Source organism: Rhinopithecus bieti, unplaced genomic scaffold, assembly GCF_001698545.2.
Source record: "Rhinopithecus bieti isolate Rb0 unplaced genomic scaffold, ASM169854v2 scaffold_13704, whole genome shotgun sequence".
Lineage (NCBI taxonomy): Eukaryota > Metazoa > Chordata > Mammalia > Primates > Cercopithecidae > Rhinopithecus > Rhinopithecus bieti.
Window position 1 is genome coordinate 1043953 of NW_016808231.1, and position 16774 is coordinate 1060726.

At 40.0% G+C, this 16774-nt stretch overlaps 1 protein-coding gene and 1 pseudogene across 1 annotated transcript in view; both read right to left on the bottom strand.

Moving 5' to 3' along the window:
• DIS3L2 (DIS3 like 3'-5' exoribonuclease 2) overlaps positions 1–16774 on the bottom strand; it is a 390397-nt gene that overhangs the window by 281131 nt on the left and 92492 nt on the right. The window lies entirely within an intron of this gene.
• Positions 5377–7012, bottom strand: LOC108538227 (protein N-terminal asparagine amidohydrolase pseudogene; annotated as a pseudogene).

A 16774-nucleotide genomic window follows, 5' to 3' on the forward strand; every position in this document is an offset into this window, starting at 1 on the left:
CAGCTTTGTACTTCAAAATTGTCTTGGTTATTTCAGTCCTTTGCATTGTCATCTATTTTTAAAATCAGCTTGTTACTTTCCACACACACACACACACAACAACAACGATTGCTGGAATGCTGGCTTGGACTCTGTTAAATGCAGCGATCAATTTGGGAAGAATTAATATTTTTACCAAAATAAATTTTACAGTCCATGACCGTTTAGTTAGAGCATCTTTAGCATCTTTTGATAACATTGGGTTGTTTTCAGTGTTGAGGTCTTGAAAACTCTTTTTTACATGCTAACATAAGGGTAACATTTTTTCTTTGTTGCTGATACACAGAAATACAAATAATTTTTGTAGGCTGACTTTGTATGTAGCAGCCCTTTTAATTCTCCATGTATACAATCAACTAGTCTGAAAATGATGAGTACTGTCTTACTTTCCCAATCCTCGTATCTTTTTTCTTGCTTTATTACATTAACTATAGTCTATGATATAACATGAAATAAAAGTAATGATAGTGAGCATCCTCGCTTCATTCCCATCATCAGAGGGAAAGCTTTCACCGTTTCAACATTAGCTATGATGTTTACTGTAGGCTTTTGTAAGAAGCCTTTATCAGATGAAAGAGTCTTCTTCTATTACTAGTACTTATCATGAATGGATCTTTAATTTCATCAAACACTTTCTACAGAAACTAGAGTAACCATAAGATTTTTCCTTTCTTCTGGTAACATGATGAATTACATTATTTGAGTTTTGAACAGTAATCCTCCAATCTTACATTAGTGGAATAAATCTTACCTGGTCATAATGTATTATACCTACTACATATCAATGGATTCAATATTCTGTTACTCTATTTAGGGCATTTGTATCAGTGTTTATAAGAGGGCTTTCCCCACAATTTTCTTATATTGTATTATCTTTGTCAGGTTTTGATATCAAGGGCATGCTGGCCTCATAAAACATTTTTCTGTTCTCCAGAATAGTTTTGTAAGATTGGTGTTATTTACCTGTTTTAAACATTTGAAAGCATTCACTGGTAAAGCCATCTGACACTGGAGTTTTCATAACTCAAAAAGGTGTCAAATAAGCCTAAAATGAATGAGTTGAGGAAAGCCATTTAACTTACTGGTTCTATGACAAAAATCATACTTTATGAATTTCGTATGATTGGTTGGTTGTTGTTTCCCTAATGAATTTAGAGGTCTCTGCTAAAAGAAAAGAATTTTCCTTTCAAATTAGAAAAAAGTAAAAGTCACTTCTGGCTTTTCCATTTGTTAAAGTAGTTTCCAAATGTTAAAGTATTACTTAAATCTTCTATGGTTCTTAAATAAAGACAGAATAGGTTTTGAAAATAAGCCTCCATGGATCCATTCTAGCCTAACAGACAATATAAATTTTCTGCATGTTCCATGAGGACAGCACACTGCGTTATATTCAATGATATGTTCTCTTATCTGGTACACAGTAGATGTCCAAAATAATATTTGTTGAATGGTCGCATCATTGAAGAAGAAAAGAAACACTAACTGATACTGTGATATTATGAAATAATTTAAAAATATAAATTTGTTCTTCATCCCCAGTTCCTAATACAGAACTCCTAAAAATCCCACGAATTTTCTTACTGATGGGGTGAGAGGAGCATCTTTTGTTATTGGTAGTAAGTCCCTTTCGAACATACCTCAGATTATGCTAACGAGGGACTCCTGGAGGATGGGGCCAGCTGCCAGAGAATGAACTACATGATTAGAGGGTTGGAACTTTCAGCCCAACCCCCTGACCTCCAGAAAGGGACAAGGGGCTGGAGATTGAGTTCAATGACCAATGATTTAATCTATCACCCCTGTGTAATGTGGCCTCCATAAAAACCATAAATGAGTTCAGAAAGCTTCCGGGTTGGTAAACACAGAGAGATGCTGGTAGGGTGGAGGACTTCAAGAGGGTATGGCAGCTCCACACCCCTCCAGAGAGGCACTATGTACCTCTTCATCTGGCTATTCATCTGTATTCCCTGCAATATCCTTTATAATAAACTGGTAAACATAAGTCAATGCTTCCCTGAGTTTTATAAACCATTATAGCAAATTACTGGACCTGAGGGGGCTATGGGAATCCCCAAATAATAGCCAGTCCGAAGTACAGGCAGCCCAGACTGTGACTGGCACCTGGGTGGAGGGCAGTCTTGTGGTATGAGTCCTTAACCTGTGGGGTCTGTGCTAACTCTGCGTAGTGTCAGGACTGAGTTAAAATGTAGGACACCCAATTAGAGTCTGAGGAGAACTAGTTGGTGTGGAAAATCCACACAGTTTATGTCAGAAGTGTTGAGAGTAGTATAGAAAAACAGTGTTTCCTTTTAGACATGTAAGTACCCTCCTTGTTTTATTTTAAAAGTATACTTTTAAACTACTTTTAACTTAATAATAAAACTGACACCAACATATTTTCTAAATTCTGTATAGCCTTAACAGAAGTACCTTGAAGATGAAGTTGGGATGTTGTACAAACAAAAACCCAAATTCAAGAATTTACTCATTTTCTTCGGATTTAGGAACTGACTTTTTATCTGTTGCCGAACATTGTCTCCTCATGAATTAAATCAATATGCTCTGGTCTATTTAGAAATGAGCACATGAATAATGAAAAAGAAATACTACAGTGCAGTCCATCTCACAAAGAAATCTGTATCTGCAATATGCAATGTTACCAAAGCCCTAGAAGAGTGCCTAACACAGATACTCAACAACACATGGCACTTGCCATTTCTAACCTCATCACATAGTGGGAGTCATTCATAGTAAGTGATGCAAATAACACCCAGAAGAAAACATCAAAAGCCACTGGAATGTGAACAGAGACAATATAAAGGGCCCTATAATATGTGAAAAACATCTAAAGATTTTTCAATTCAAAAAAACATCAGCATTGGATAACAATCGTAAAGACATGAAGGAAAGGCTTCCCAGAGGCAACAACCTATGAAACCAGTCTAGAAAGATGAGTGGGGGAAAGAGAAAGAGACACATGCAGAGAACCACAAGCAAAGGAAACTGTGCATAAAAAGAAAATGTAAGCATGCAGCTGCATGGTGTATTCAAAGACCTTCTGTATGTGGTGCCCAAGATTACGGGTATGCTAAAGGAAATACAGTTGCTCAAGAGGGAAGAGGGCAGGTCATGGAAGGCCTTTATGTCATACAAAGGAATAAGAATGTAATTGGTAATAAAAACCTAAAAGACTGTAGTCTGAGCTGGTACTAACTGAGAAATAATTAAACTACTGTATTTGAGACCCCAAGGAGAAAACAGACCAGCCTGGATCAACTGAAATCTACAAACAAGCTTATTTAACTCTGTAAACAAAAAGAAATTAAGATGGAGGCTGGGCGCAATGGCTCATGCCTGTAATCCCAAAACTTTGGGAGGCCGAGGTGGGTGGATCACCTGAGGTCAGGAGTTCGAGACCAGCCTGACCAACATGGCAAAACCCCGTCTCTACTAAAAATACAAAAAATTAGCCAGGCATGCTGGCAGGCACCTGTAATCCCAGCTACTTGGGAGGCTGAGAAAGGAGAATCACTTGAACCAGGAGACGGAGGTTGTGGTGAGCCAAGATCGCACCACTGCACTCCAGTCTAGGCGACGGAAAAAGACTCCATCTCAAAAAAAGAAAGAAACTAAGATGAAAACAAATCCAAAATCAACTATAAACATTAATGAAGAAACATTATAGAAGACATTTATAAACAACATACCCAATCTTTTATATTTGGGGGGAAAATTATCCAGCTCCCATGTGCAAACATCCAGCAGATCTGACTTGATTCATTGCTATGTTTTCTCTTCCAGCTAGTTAGTTCTTAAGAAAACAAGTTTCTGCTTTGTAAGATTACTAAATTTAGTGAATTCATCCTGTGCTTTTGGTCTTCCTAGTCGTAAAAGTTTACATCACAAGAAACAATCCTGTATCTTTTTCTGGTGTTTGGAAACACTGAAATTGTTCAACAAGTATCTACTCCCTGCCTACTGTATGCCAGTTAACAGGTGGCTAGATAGAAGAGAAGGAAAATGAAAGAATAAAACTCACATTTTAAAAGCACCTATACTTGTCAGACACTATTTTAGGTGATTACAGCTCATTATCAAAAACTTACACCATTTATAGGTAAGGCCCCTAAAGCCCAGAGCCAGTAAATAAAGGATCTAGAATGGAGACCCCAATCTAACTTGAAAGGTTCTGGTTGTTACCTTAATACCATGAATATAAATAAAATAAGACAAAACCCCTGCCCTCACCAGTTGAGACTTGGGAGGCATGCATGCTTCTCTTCCTTTAAACATACAGTTCCCTTTCCTAAAATATTCTCTTCTCCCCTTAGTTTTCACTTTGCAAACTCTCCTTTCCAACTGCAATTCAAATGTCACTCTTAACAAGAAATTTAAGTTCCCTTAGGCAGAGCCATTGTCTCCCACTCCATACACCTCCTTCATCTCTGTGTTCACATCTGTGTTAAGAAATGTATCACACAGCAATGTGGCTCTCTGTCTACACATCTGATTTCTGCAATGGTCTCCAAGTTCATCGAGGGTAGTCAAAGTGTGTTCATCTTTGTATCTCCAGGACCCAGGCCAGTGCCACGTACAAAGCTGCCAATCAAAAAATGTCGAATAAACAAATGGATGGTGGAAATCCTCCAAATAGAAGTGTCAGTTTAAACTAGGAAAGTACATAAAGACCTATCTGGAAACGAATGTAAAGAAAGAAAAGAGGACATAGGCTAGAAGCTTAAGAAATGTCTACAACTGGCTGGGCGCAGTGGTTCATGCCTGTAATCCTTTGGGAGCCCAAGGTGGGTGGAACACCTGAGGTCAGGATTTTGAGAGCCTGGCCAACATGGCAAAACCCCATCTCTCCTTAAAAAAAAAAAAAGAAAAAGAAAAAAAAAGATTAGCTGGACGTGGTGGTGCACCTATAATCCCAGCTACTCAGGAGGCTGAGGCAGGAGAATTGCTTGAACCCGGAAGGCAAAGGTTGCAGTGAGCCAAGATCATGCCATTGTACTACAGCCTGGGCAACAGAGCGAGACTCCATCTCAAAAAAAGAAAAAAGAAGTGTCTACAACTAAGTGGAGAAAAGAGAGAAATCAATAAAAAAAAAAAAAAAAAAAAACACTGAATAGAAGAAACAGAACCAGGCCATGGAACTAATGAGAGGTTATTACAAAGAAAATGGAAATCAATGGTCTTAAATCACTGTAGAAAGCTCAAGGAAAATGAAAACTAAGAAAACAACCAATGAAAACAGGTAAGAAATCAGTGACAACCATGAAAAGAACAACTTTGGTAGAAAGCTGGGGTAGAAAACAAACTGCAGAATCCACATCACTAGTGAGAAATAGACATTGGGTCTAAAATGTCTGGCTACAAACAATAGGAAAAGAAACAGGAGCATGAAAGAAAAGTCTGCACAAAACAAGCATGTTATGCTTACAGAAATATGTCTATGTCCCTGACTTGAGAGTTAATACCATGAGGACACAAATCCAGCCTCAGGCACACAGAAGTGGCACTGTGCCCAAAGCAAAGTGCTAAACACAGAAATAACACATACGAGAAACAGACAATAGTAAAGATGATAAAACCAACATTTAAAATATCAACAAGGTCACAGGATGAATGGAAAGCCAAAAAGTTAAAGAAATAAAAGCAAATTTGTTTATCTCTTTTAATTATTTAATTAAAGAATGGATAAAAACCTGTGTCTCAGGTTTTCCCTGTGTCCAGACTGCCTCCCCAGTTCTGGAGGCTGGGAAGTCCAAGATTAAGGCATCAGCATCTGGTGAGGGCTTTCTTGCTATGTCATCATGTGGACAGAAGGTAGAGGTCAGAAGGCAGAAGGGCAAGAGTAAGAAAACCCAATTCTGCAAGCCCTTTTATTTATAATCCATTCAACAGGGCTCTACCCTCATGACCTAAACACCTCCCAAAAGACTCCACATCTGCCAACTCTGGTGCATTTGAGATGATGTTTCTAACATATGAATTCTGGGGATACATTCAGACCACAGCAACCTGGTAGCACACAGAATCCATTTGAATAATTTCTTATCTTTTGACCTAGTAATTCATTTTTTTTGTAGAGTAGGGCTTTATTTCCAGGAAACAGTGTGTTAGTTGGAGATGGGTATTTTTTAAAAAAACATCAAGGTAGATCTAATATGTTCAACAAAGTGGGGCGGCTCAGCCAGAGGCGAAGTAGAAAGATTCTCTAGTATTTGCTTGTCATCCTGCTGCAACCAGAAATCCACATGTGGAAATGGCGTCCAGGAGTACGGTCCTATATGAAGTTGTTCTGTCTCTGCATCGTAAATGCTAATCACTGGTCCTCCTGCTAAAGTTCGCGCAGCCCACAGCTGCTCCTCCGGACCCCGATCTTGAAAGGAGGCTCTGTAAATCTCTGCAGTCTTAATGTTGACAGCAATGCCATATATTATTGGAAAGTGGTTTTCGTTTTCTTCCCGGTCATTTAATTGTCACACATAATGTCACTAAGTGAATGTCATCTTCTTGCCTGTCAAATTCACTAAGAATTTGATGAGTGAGTTTTTGTGACAACTGTCTGTTGTCACTGAAGCCTCCAACGAGGTACACGTCCAGCCTTCCACACTGAACGTGGTCGGAAAAGGATTTTATGGAGTTCATGATCAAGGGGAATTCAGCTTTGGTGTCGGTTCCGTCACAATGTGTCAAGCAGGTGGCCCCATTACCTGTTTGCCTCAGGACCACAATGTGACAAGTAGTGGCATCATCAGAACCCAGAATGGAGATGGAGCCATTCTTCGGGGAGGTCACTGCAAGCTCTCTTTGCTGAACATACAGAAGGCCCTGGGGTCCCACTTGTTGAACAGACTGACCTCTGAGAAGTCTGGCTCTTTCCTCCAAAGGCAGGTGGGCTCGGACGCGGCAGCGTGGGCGAGGACTGCAGCAGCCGCACTTGCCTCCCCTCGACAAGCAGCGGCATCACGGAGGCGATTGCCCAGGCAGGCCCAGGGAGGCGGCACCCCCCACCCGCAGCCCCAGGCCACCCGCGGCCCCCACCAATAGTATTTATATTAGGTAACTAAGCTACTTGAGTTCCTAAACTATATTCAATAACACACTATAACAACAACGATACTAAACAACCTCCTTCAACAACAGGAACAAACACATTTTGGGCATATACAACTCTTATTAAGTGCCCACAAGATTTTTTTTTTAAGAGAGAACTTTTGATGCTCCAGAAGTAACTCATAAAATAATACAGCAAAGGAGCATCAAATTCACAGTCTAGGAGACAGAGGGGTTCCATTCTGAAATGTCCAAAATGGTGACTTGCGTGTGAAAAGAAACAGGAGCAACACAACTGCAGCTCATATAGTAGACAAAAGGCCAAAGAAAACAAGTAATTCTAGGGCTTAACTTGTTTATATATTCATAAGACTAATTTCTTTGGGGTCAGAAAAGTTTGGGGACAGTAGCTTTCAGTCATCTTTATTTTAAAGATCATTTTTGTTAAACATGGAGTCACCACGTGACCCAATAACTCCACTCCTATGCAAATACTCAAAAGAAGTGAAAACGTGTGCTTATATAAAACCTTGTGCATGAATGTTCACAACAGCATAACAGCCAGAAGGTAGAAACAACCCAAATGTCCATCAACGGATGAAAGGATAACAAAGCGTGGCATGCCCACACATGGAGCGTGCGGTTCTGCCACGGAAAGCGCTGATACATGCCGCAACGTGGAAGGGTCCTGAGAATATTATGCCAAGTGAAGGAGCACAGACACAAAACGACAAATGTTGCACAATTCTATTTATATGAAATGTCTAGAATAAGAAAATCCACAGAGATTAGTGGTTACCAGCATCTAGGAAGAAGGCAAACAGAGAGTGACTACTGCTTAATGGGCACAGGGATTCTTTTGGGGGTGAATAATGTTCTGGAATTAGATGGTGGTGAGGGTTGCACAAAATTGTAAATATACTAAAACCACAAAACTGTATACTTTAAAATTATTAAAATGGTGAATTTTATGTTATGTGAATTTTATCTCAATTTTTTTTTAATTTTAATCATTTTTTGGCATAATCTAACCACCTCTTACAAAGTCTGGATGAAAAGGTAATTCCAGTTACAAATAATAAATCATTTTGATAATGCAGGTGCCTCATTTATTAAAAAAGTTTATCTTTTGATAAACCTCAAATATAGTCATTTAAAGTTTCAGACTGTTTTTCTTTACATTTTCCTCTTCTAGTTCTTTACACTATCAACTATAGAAAGAGCAGCTATCTTCTTTTTCTTTCTAATCCCACCTGATGCACTAGCATATCATTTTGCAGTAGCACAGGCCAAATGGAAAAATAGTAGCACTCAAGTTATGAGGAGGCGCTTTACACTTTCAAGTGTTTCAAGATACAACAATTCTGTATATTGAAATAACTGCCATAATCTGTAAATTTACTTGTCAAAAAGACTTCGAACTATGCTGAAAACTACTACAAGTGGGTCTCAAATAGAAAGTTGTGACAAACATGTATTAAACATAATGTAACAGGTAATCTCCTTCTGGAAAAAAATGAGTGAAGCTGGAGTCCAGTAAGACAGAAATGACATGATTGTCTGAACTTAAGATGAACTCCAAGGCTGGGCATGGTGGCTCATGCCTGTAATCCCAGCATTTTGGGAAGCCGAGGCAGGAGGACAGCTTGAACCTAAGGGTTCGAGACCAGCCTGGGCAACACAGCAAGACCCCATCTTAAAAATAATAATAACAAATAAAATGATCTCCCCAAAATGGGAAGGAGGTAGGTTACAGAACACTTAGTGGGATAAAAATAACTCAAGATATTCTAAAATCTATCTCTTTTCAATAAACGAATCAGTGGGTTTTTCCAACTACAAGAACAATATATCCTTCAACTGCTAGAGCTAACTGGAGAAGGGGCTGAAGGGTTAGAGTGAGGGATCTAGAGTCTAAAACAAGGAAATCGTTATCATTACTTGAAACCTCTGAAGTCCCAACAAGTTACACTGCACCCATGACTCTCCTCCAGGACCAGCTATAATAATGTCATATATAAGTTCCTCCGTTCTCTATAGTGACAAACTAATTTTTATCCTAAGAGCAAAAAAGACCTACTCATCCACATCAATGCTTCTCAAAATGTAATGCTCATACGAATCACTTGGGGATCTCGTTAAAATGCAGATTCTCATTCAGTGGGTCTTGGGCCTGAGATTCTTCCATGCTGTTAGTACATGGACCACACTTTGAGTGGCAATAATCCAAATTATCCCAAAAGGAAAACCACGCCCAACACCAAGTATGTATTAGAGAGGACAGGCAGAAAGCCCAAAGCCAATATATCCAGGCTCAACCTCCTCACTTTCAAAAGACACCATATCTTATCCCAAAGGACCTGAGACTGCAGTGCTTATAGACTAAAGATAGTGCATCATAATTTCAAGGAAAAGAAATGACTATGCACTAAGTGTGACAGTATCCAGCTCATCTTAGACAGCATTCATCCAGTGAGACTGGGTAACATGATTTGAATGTGTTCCCTCCAAAATTCAGGTGTCGCCAATGTTATGGTATTAAGAAGTGAATGGCCATGCGCAGTGGCTCACGCCTGTAATCCCAGCACTTTGGGAGGCCGAGGCAGGCGGATCACCTGAAGTCAGGAGTTTGAGATCAGCCTGGTCAAAATGGCAAAACCCTATCTCTACTAAAAATACAAAAATTAGCTGGGCATGGTGGCGGGCGCCTCTAATCCCAGCTACTCGGGAGGCTGAAGCAGGAGAATTGCTTGAACCCAGGAGGTGGAGGTTGCAGTGAGCCGAAATCGCACCACTGTACTCCAGCCTGGGCAACAGAGCAAGACTCTGTTTCAAAAAAAAAAAAAAAAAAATGAGGCCTTTAAAAGGTGATGATATCATGAGGGCTCCTCCTTTATGAATGGGAGTTAGGCCCTTGTAAAAGAGGCTTCACACAGTGGTAGGCCCACTTGCTGTTCCGCTTTCTGCCATGTGAGGACACAGCGTTCCTTCCCTCTGGAGGATGCTGCCTTCACCAGGCAGTTGAACCTGCCAGTGCCTTGATCTTTGACTTTCCAGTCTCCAGAACTATGAGAAAATAAATGTCTATTCTTTATAAATCACCCAGTTTCAGGTATTTTGTTACAGCAGCACAAAACTGAGACCAGTAAGACACTAGGTCTGACTGTCTGCGATCTGGCTTTGTCAGTGCCCAGTAAGAAGCTGATAAGACCTTATCTCTGGTCACCAATCTTCTCAAAATCTCCCCTCTAGCTATATTTTTAAAACTTTTTGGACTTAGAGAAGGTTAGTCTCTCTTTTCCATCAAGCCTTCTCTACTCTCCACATGGTTTGCAATTTTCCATTCAGACTTCATTTCTTCCCAAAATTCCTTTCCAGAAAGCATTCCCTGGCCCTCTGTAAGCTAGCTGGGTATCCCTATTGCACACTCCCATGACACCCAGGACTTTTTCTCTATCACTGCACTTACTACTCTATTATTGCTCCACTAGACTGATTTTCTCAACCTGAGTTCCCAGGAGAATTAAGCCCCCATACACCAAGGCATCCATCACATGTAATAAATAGCGACTACATGGCCGGGCGCAGTGGCTCACACCTGTAATCCCAGCACCTTGAGAGGCCAAGGCAGGCGGATCACGAGGTCAGGAGTTCAAGACCAGCCTGAACAGCATGGTGAAACCCTGTCTCTACTAACAACAACAAAAAAAAAAAAATACAAAAATTAGTCAGGTGTGGTGGCACATGCCTATAATCCCAGCTACTCAGGAGGCTGAGGCAGAATTGCTTGAAGCCGGGAGGTGGAGGTTGCAGTGAGCTGAGATCGCACCACTCCACTCCAGCCTGGGTGACAAAATGAGACTGTCTCAAAAAAATAATAATAAATAATAAATTATGGCTCTACTTTCCATCTGGAATGGCACTACTTAAGTACCATCATTGGGAGAACTGAGCAAGCAGTCATTTTCTATGTTCCATGGTTTAGATGCAATCAGGACCCTATTTTATGCCTTACTGTATTCCTGAGATATAGGACTATACCTGACTCATAATAGGCACTCAGTCTAAGTCTGAAGGAGGCACTGCATAAGTGGATGAGGCCCCTTCCTTGCTGACGGCCTATATTCTAAACCAGCGGTCCGCAACTTTTTGGCACCAGGGACCGGTTTCAAAAATTGTGGAAGACAATTTTTCCACAAACCAGGGGCATGGTTTTGGGATGATTCACACACATTACATTTATTGTACACTTTATTTCTATTATTATTACATTGTAATACATAATGAAATAATTATACAACTCGCCATAATGTAGAATCAGTGGGAGCCCTGAGCTTGTTTTCCTGCAACTAGACAGTTCCATCTGGGGGTGATGGGAGACAGTGACAGGTCATCAAGCATTCGATTCTCAAAAGGAGCACACAACCTAGATCCCTCATATGTGAAGTTCACAATCGGGTTAGCGCTCCTATGAGAATCTAATGCCGCTGCTGATCTAACAGGAGGCGGAGCTCAGGGAGTGATGTGAGAAATGGGGAGTGGCTGTAAACATAGACAAAGTACTAGTCCATGGTCCGGTGGTTAGGAACCCCTATTCTAAACCATTTATCTCAATCACTCTCATTTTCTATGCTCCAATCTGTTAGAAACCTCCTAGGTTCCTGACTCTGAATTCACCTCCTCTTTGTAGCATTATGCTCTTGAAATAACCTTTGTCACTTGCCTAAGAGCACTGACCTTTAGCTAACTTCGTACTAGTCTGTACTACTATATCCTGTACCTCTGACAATTTTTCTGGTGACACAAATGGTGCCAGTTTGGCATCTAAAAAGGACTATGTGGAAAACTACTTATCTTTTCTCTGATCGCTGCAAACACGAATTCATGCTACTCATTGCTCAAGAGAATAGCAAAAACGCCTGAAGCATAAGGGTAGAGGCCCCAGGACACTGGATGACGAAGTACATGAGAAGCAGGAACAAGCAGCAGTAAAGAGAGACAGCCATGCCAGAAAGTTAAGATGGACAAGGTACTCCCTATTCAATTTCCTATTTCCACAAATATTACTTACACCTTAATCTTCAGGATCCATTTCTAATCTGATTGAAAAGGATCTAAAGTAAATACATATAGAATCGTTAATAAGCTGTAAGCTCAATATTCATACACATTATTAAAGAGAAAACTCTAAAAAACAAAATATAGAATCTAGTCAACTACCCAAACACCCACAGAGATAGAGACTCGTTAATATTTTCTGATTTAAAATCAAAAGACTCAAGAACTACAAGCTTGAATTATGAGATGGAGCCTAAATAGTGAGACATTTCCCAGCAGAGTTTGCAAGCCCTTTAGGGGTGAGAATAAGGCATCTGTGTCTAGCCTCACCGGGTTCCTTACTGGGGCAGGAACGAAGCCCTTCATGAAGTGTGATAATGCCTCTAGATCAGGGGTGGGTAAACTATAACTCACAGGCCAAATCCACTTGTTTTTGTCAACAAAGTTTTATTGAAACTTAGCTGTGGTTATTCATTTACATAAAGTCTGTGGCTGCTTTCCTGTTACAATGGCAGAGTTGAGTAGTTGTGACAGAACTGTATGGCCTACAGAGCTTAAAACATTTACTATCTGGCCCTTTACAGAAGAAGTTTGCCAACTCCTGTTTTAGAAAGGTTCCTATGCTCTCAAAAATCACCACAGGGAGATCCCTTCTTATGGCCAATTGTCCCCAGTGCATTTGCTCCTAAAACCTGATCTGGCTTCCTCTGGGGCCTATTTTGAAATGTTTCTCCCTCAGCTGTGTGCTACACAGTCAGTTCACTGCCTTACTAGCCATTCCCAACTTCTTCCAGCTTTATAACTAGTTCATTCTCAGTGCTGTTCTCAAATTCTAACTTTTGATCTGGGCCATGATATTCCTAATTAAACGTTAAGTAATTTGGTATAGATCAGAAATTTTTCACAAATATACACTACTTAAGTGAAAATGTCCATCTGAAGCCCTGCCTTTAAGAAATCTGGATTAGGATATCATATTTAAGTCAAGTTTCTCTCATACCAGAACAAAAAACAGCATCTCTGTGCCTCTTATTCTTAAATCACTACCCTTTCTCTGTCTCCTTCATGCACTCCTTCACTCACTATGGTTTGGTTTCTGCCTTCTCTATCCCCATTAAAAATGTTCTGATCAATGTCACAGATGACTCTACATTAGTCAAAGCTAACTTCTCAGAAGACCTTCTCACTGGGCATATAAGCAACAGGGCACTTTCTCCTCCTTCCAAGGCTCATCAGCTTGGTTTCTGGCACATCATTCCCTGCTGCTGTTCCTCCTTCCTTGCTGGCCACTCCTCAGCATCCTTTCCTGGATCCTCTTCTTCTGCATACCCACTAAGTTTTGGTATTCCTCAGGCTCTATCCTCAAAGGTCTTCTTTTGTTTCTCTATAAAATGTCCATTTATTCAAGTGCAATTGACGTCACCCAAATCTCTACCTCTAGCCAAGCTCTGACTTCTGAACTCTAAATCCTAATATCTAAATGTCTTCTAGCTTTATATACCTGTATATCCCCAGGCATCTCAAACTCAACATGTCTAAACAAGTTTATCATCCTACTCTAACTTCTGTCCTTGTTCCCCTTCCTAAATTCTATCTTGGCAAAGGGTGCCACCATTCCCTCAATTACCTGAGCCTAACGTAGAAGTCATCGTAGCTTCTGCCTATATCCATCACCATGTTCTAGCTTATTAAACAGTCTTAAATTCATCTCCTCCTTGTATTTCACATGGGCACTATGACTTCATCCCTCACTGGGACTCTCAATACATAATTTTCTTTTCAGTCTCCCACCAATTTTGCCCCTTTCCTTTAAGTCTTTCACACCCTACCACCACAATGATATTTAATATACAATGTGACTATGTCACCTTCCTCAAAATCATTCAGTGACTCCCCAGTGACTACATAACAACTGAACTCTCTTACACAGTTAGACCTTTCACAATATGACACCACCACCACCACCCCTGTGTCTCCATCTGCCAGCCTGGCCTCATCTCTTGCCACTTTATATCCCTAGCTTGCATTTTAAGCTCAAAAATAAAATAGTATCTGTAGTTTTCCAAATCTACCATATTTTCAGAAGTCTCCAATGCAGTACATAATACTGCCTAAATTCACAAGACAGTGATGTATATGCCCTAAATCATTACTAGTTTCTATAAGACAAAAGTCTACTAAAATTTTAATAAAAAATAATCCCAGCACTTTGGGAGGCCGAGACGGGTGGATCACGAGGTCAGGAGATCGAGACCATCCTGGCTAACACGGTGAAACCCCGTCTCTACTAAAATACAAAACTAGCCGGGCGAGGTGGCGGGCGCCTGTAGTCCCAGCTACTCGGGAGGCTGAGGCAGGAGAATGGCGTAAACCCGGGAGGCGGAGCTTGCAGTGAGCTGAGATCCGACCACTGCACTCCAGTCCGGGCGACAGAGCGAGACTCCACCACAAAAAAAAAAAAAAAAAAAAATGAGAATTTGAACAATAGCAGTAGCAAGCAGCAATATCACAATACTACTATTAATGATAAACTCTTTATGGTTTATAAATATTACCAAGTCAATGTCAGTACGTTTCCTTAAAATATAACTTCCTTGCCTTTCACTTACAAAAACTGTACCACTACACCATTAACTTAATACAAAATCAACAAATTTACTTGTTACCATACCCTGTACTTTAAAGCAATAATTACATGACTAAGGGTGATCTTATAGACAGACCAACCAGAATATTTTCAGGTTCCTTCTGAATTTTACTTTCAAGAGTGGGGATATATTTGTAGTAAGCAATACTGAAGCTTTTGCCATGACCAGTGTCATACGCTTTTCAGATGGCTAGCCAGGAATACAACACATAATGCATCTAATTAGTCCAGTGTGAGAGTCATTAGCACAGTTTACCAGATACGTCCTGTTATATCCCTACTTGCAGACATTTGGTAGGATTGCACTTCTTGGTCCTCTTGTGGTTGGGTGGTGTCACGTGACTCATTCTTGCCAATGAGCTATGAGCAGAAGTGACTCCATCACTTCTGGACAGGGGCATTTTAAATGTGGCCCTCCTTGGCTCTGTTTCCTTCTGCCACAGAGAAAGGGAGCACTTCTGATGGTCTATGTTCCATCCATCCTGGGCTCTGGAGTAAAGATAATGCAAAGCAAAGCCCCTAGATGGTCTTGATGGGCAGTGAGCATGAGTAAGAAATAAACCACATAATTCCAGAGTATAACCTTGCCTATCACACAATTGTTCAGCAAGGCAGATGACTCAAAGAAACACGTACTAAAACACCAACATTTCACGTGAATATTTTGTCTTCTGTCAGTAAATGTGGTACATTCAAGAGCTAGAAAAAGTAAACCTGAGTTATCATGTGTTGTGGCTAAACCATGTTCTTGGTCCTCATTTCTAAGACTAATAGTAGTAATACCTGACATCTCTCGAGCACTTAGAATGTGCCATCACTGCCATAAGTATTTTATCTACATTAACTCATTCGTTACAATAAATGTGGTTTTCACCAAAACATCTCCATGGGGTTAAGGAGAGATAAATTAGTTTTCTAGAAAATAACCCTGAAATATTAACTGGGAGTTTCCCAGCATAAATAAGCTACTCTATCCTTAAACTATACTTTCCTTATTTCAGACATTTCAACTTGAATTACAGAGATCTGAGGGCATGTTTAAAGCAGGCAAGAACCTGAAGTATTTGATCCAGAGCTGGCAGTAATGAAGAAAAAAAGATGACTGTTAAAAATAGTCTGTGTATATAGCAATCTTGGGAAAATCTGATCATGTTAGTGGATATACCTCACCTACCATACTACTCTTGATGGAGGCTCCAAAGATCTTGCCCTCCTATCACTGAGTACCTTCCAAGTCTCTTTTAGGCCTGCCATGCAGGCCAAGAAACCAAACAGTTCTAAGAAATTCTAATTCCACTGGAATTGAGAGCAATCCAAAATGATAGTGGTTATATAAGAGAATGGATTAAATATAATCTAGTATGATGGGTGCATATTTAAAGAAGAACTTGGAACACAAAACTTTAAAACAATCACTTGAAGGAAAAGTTAGTTGTCAAAGGAAACAATTTACTGTACTAAACCAATTTCATGTGACCATAAGGAGGTTTGAAACAACTCTTGAAAATCAGGGATTAAATGTGCACTTTGATTTCTACGTTTGTTTAATTTAGAACAAGAGTAGTCACTCCTATCAACCCTTCCTTTATTCTTTCAAACTCAAGTTATTTCTTTCTTTCAGTGCCAATGTCTTCCGAAATAACTATACATCTATTATTCCCTTGATGAACCCTATCTCCTTAAATCATATATAGACTTTGCTCTGCTGTAAGTTAAGTGAAATAATCCTGTCTTGAGAGAAATTTAGATTTGCTAACAAAGTACTTGACTGATTTATTCCCACTCTATCCTCTCAGTACCCTGCAGGTGCTGCACAAATACATGTGGGAGAAATAAATGAGTCCCTAGTATTATTAGGTTTCCAACAGGTATCAATGTATCAAGTAGATTCCTGCCTGTCTTACTATATATATATATATATATATATTTGAGACAGACTATCGCTGTGTCGCCCAGTCTAGAGTGCAG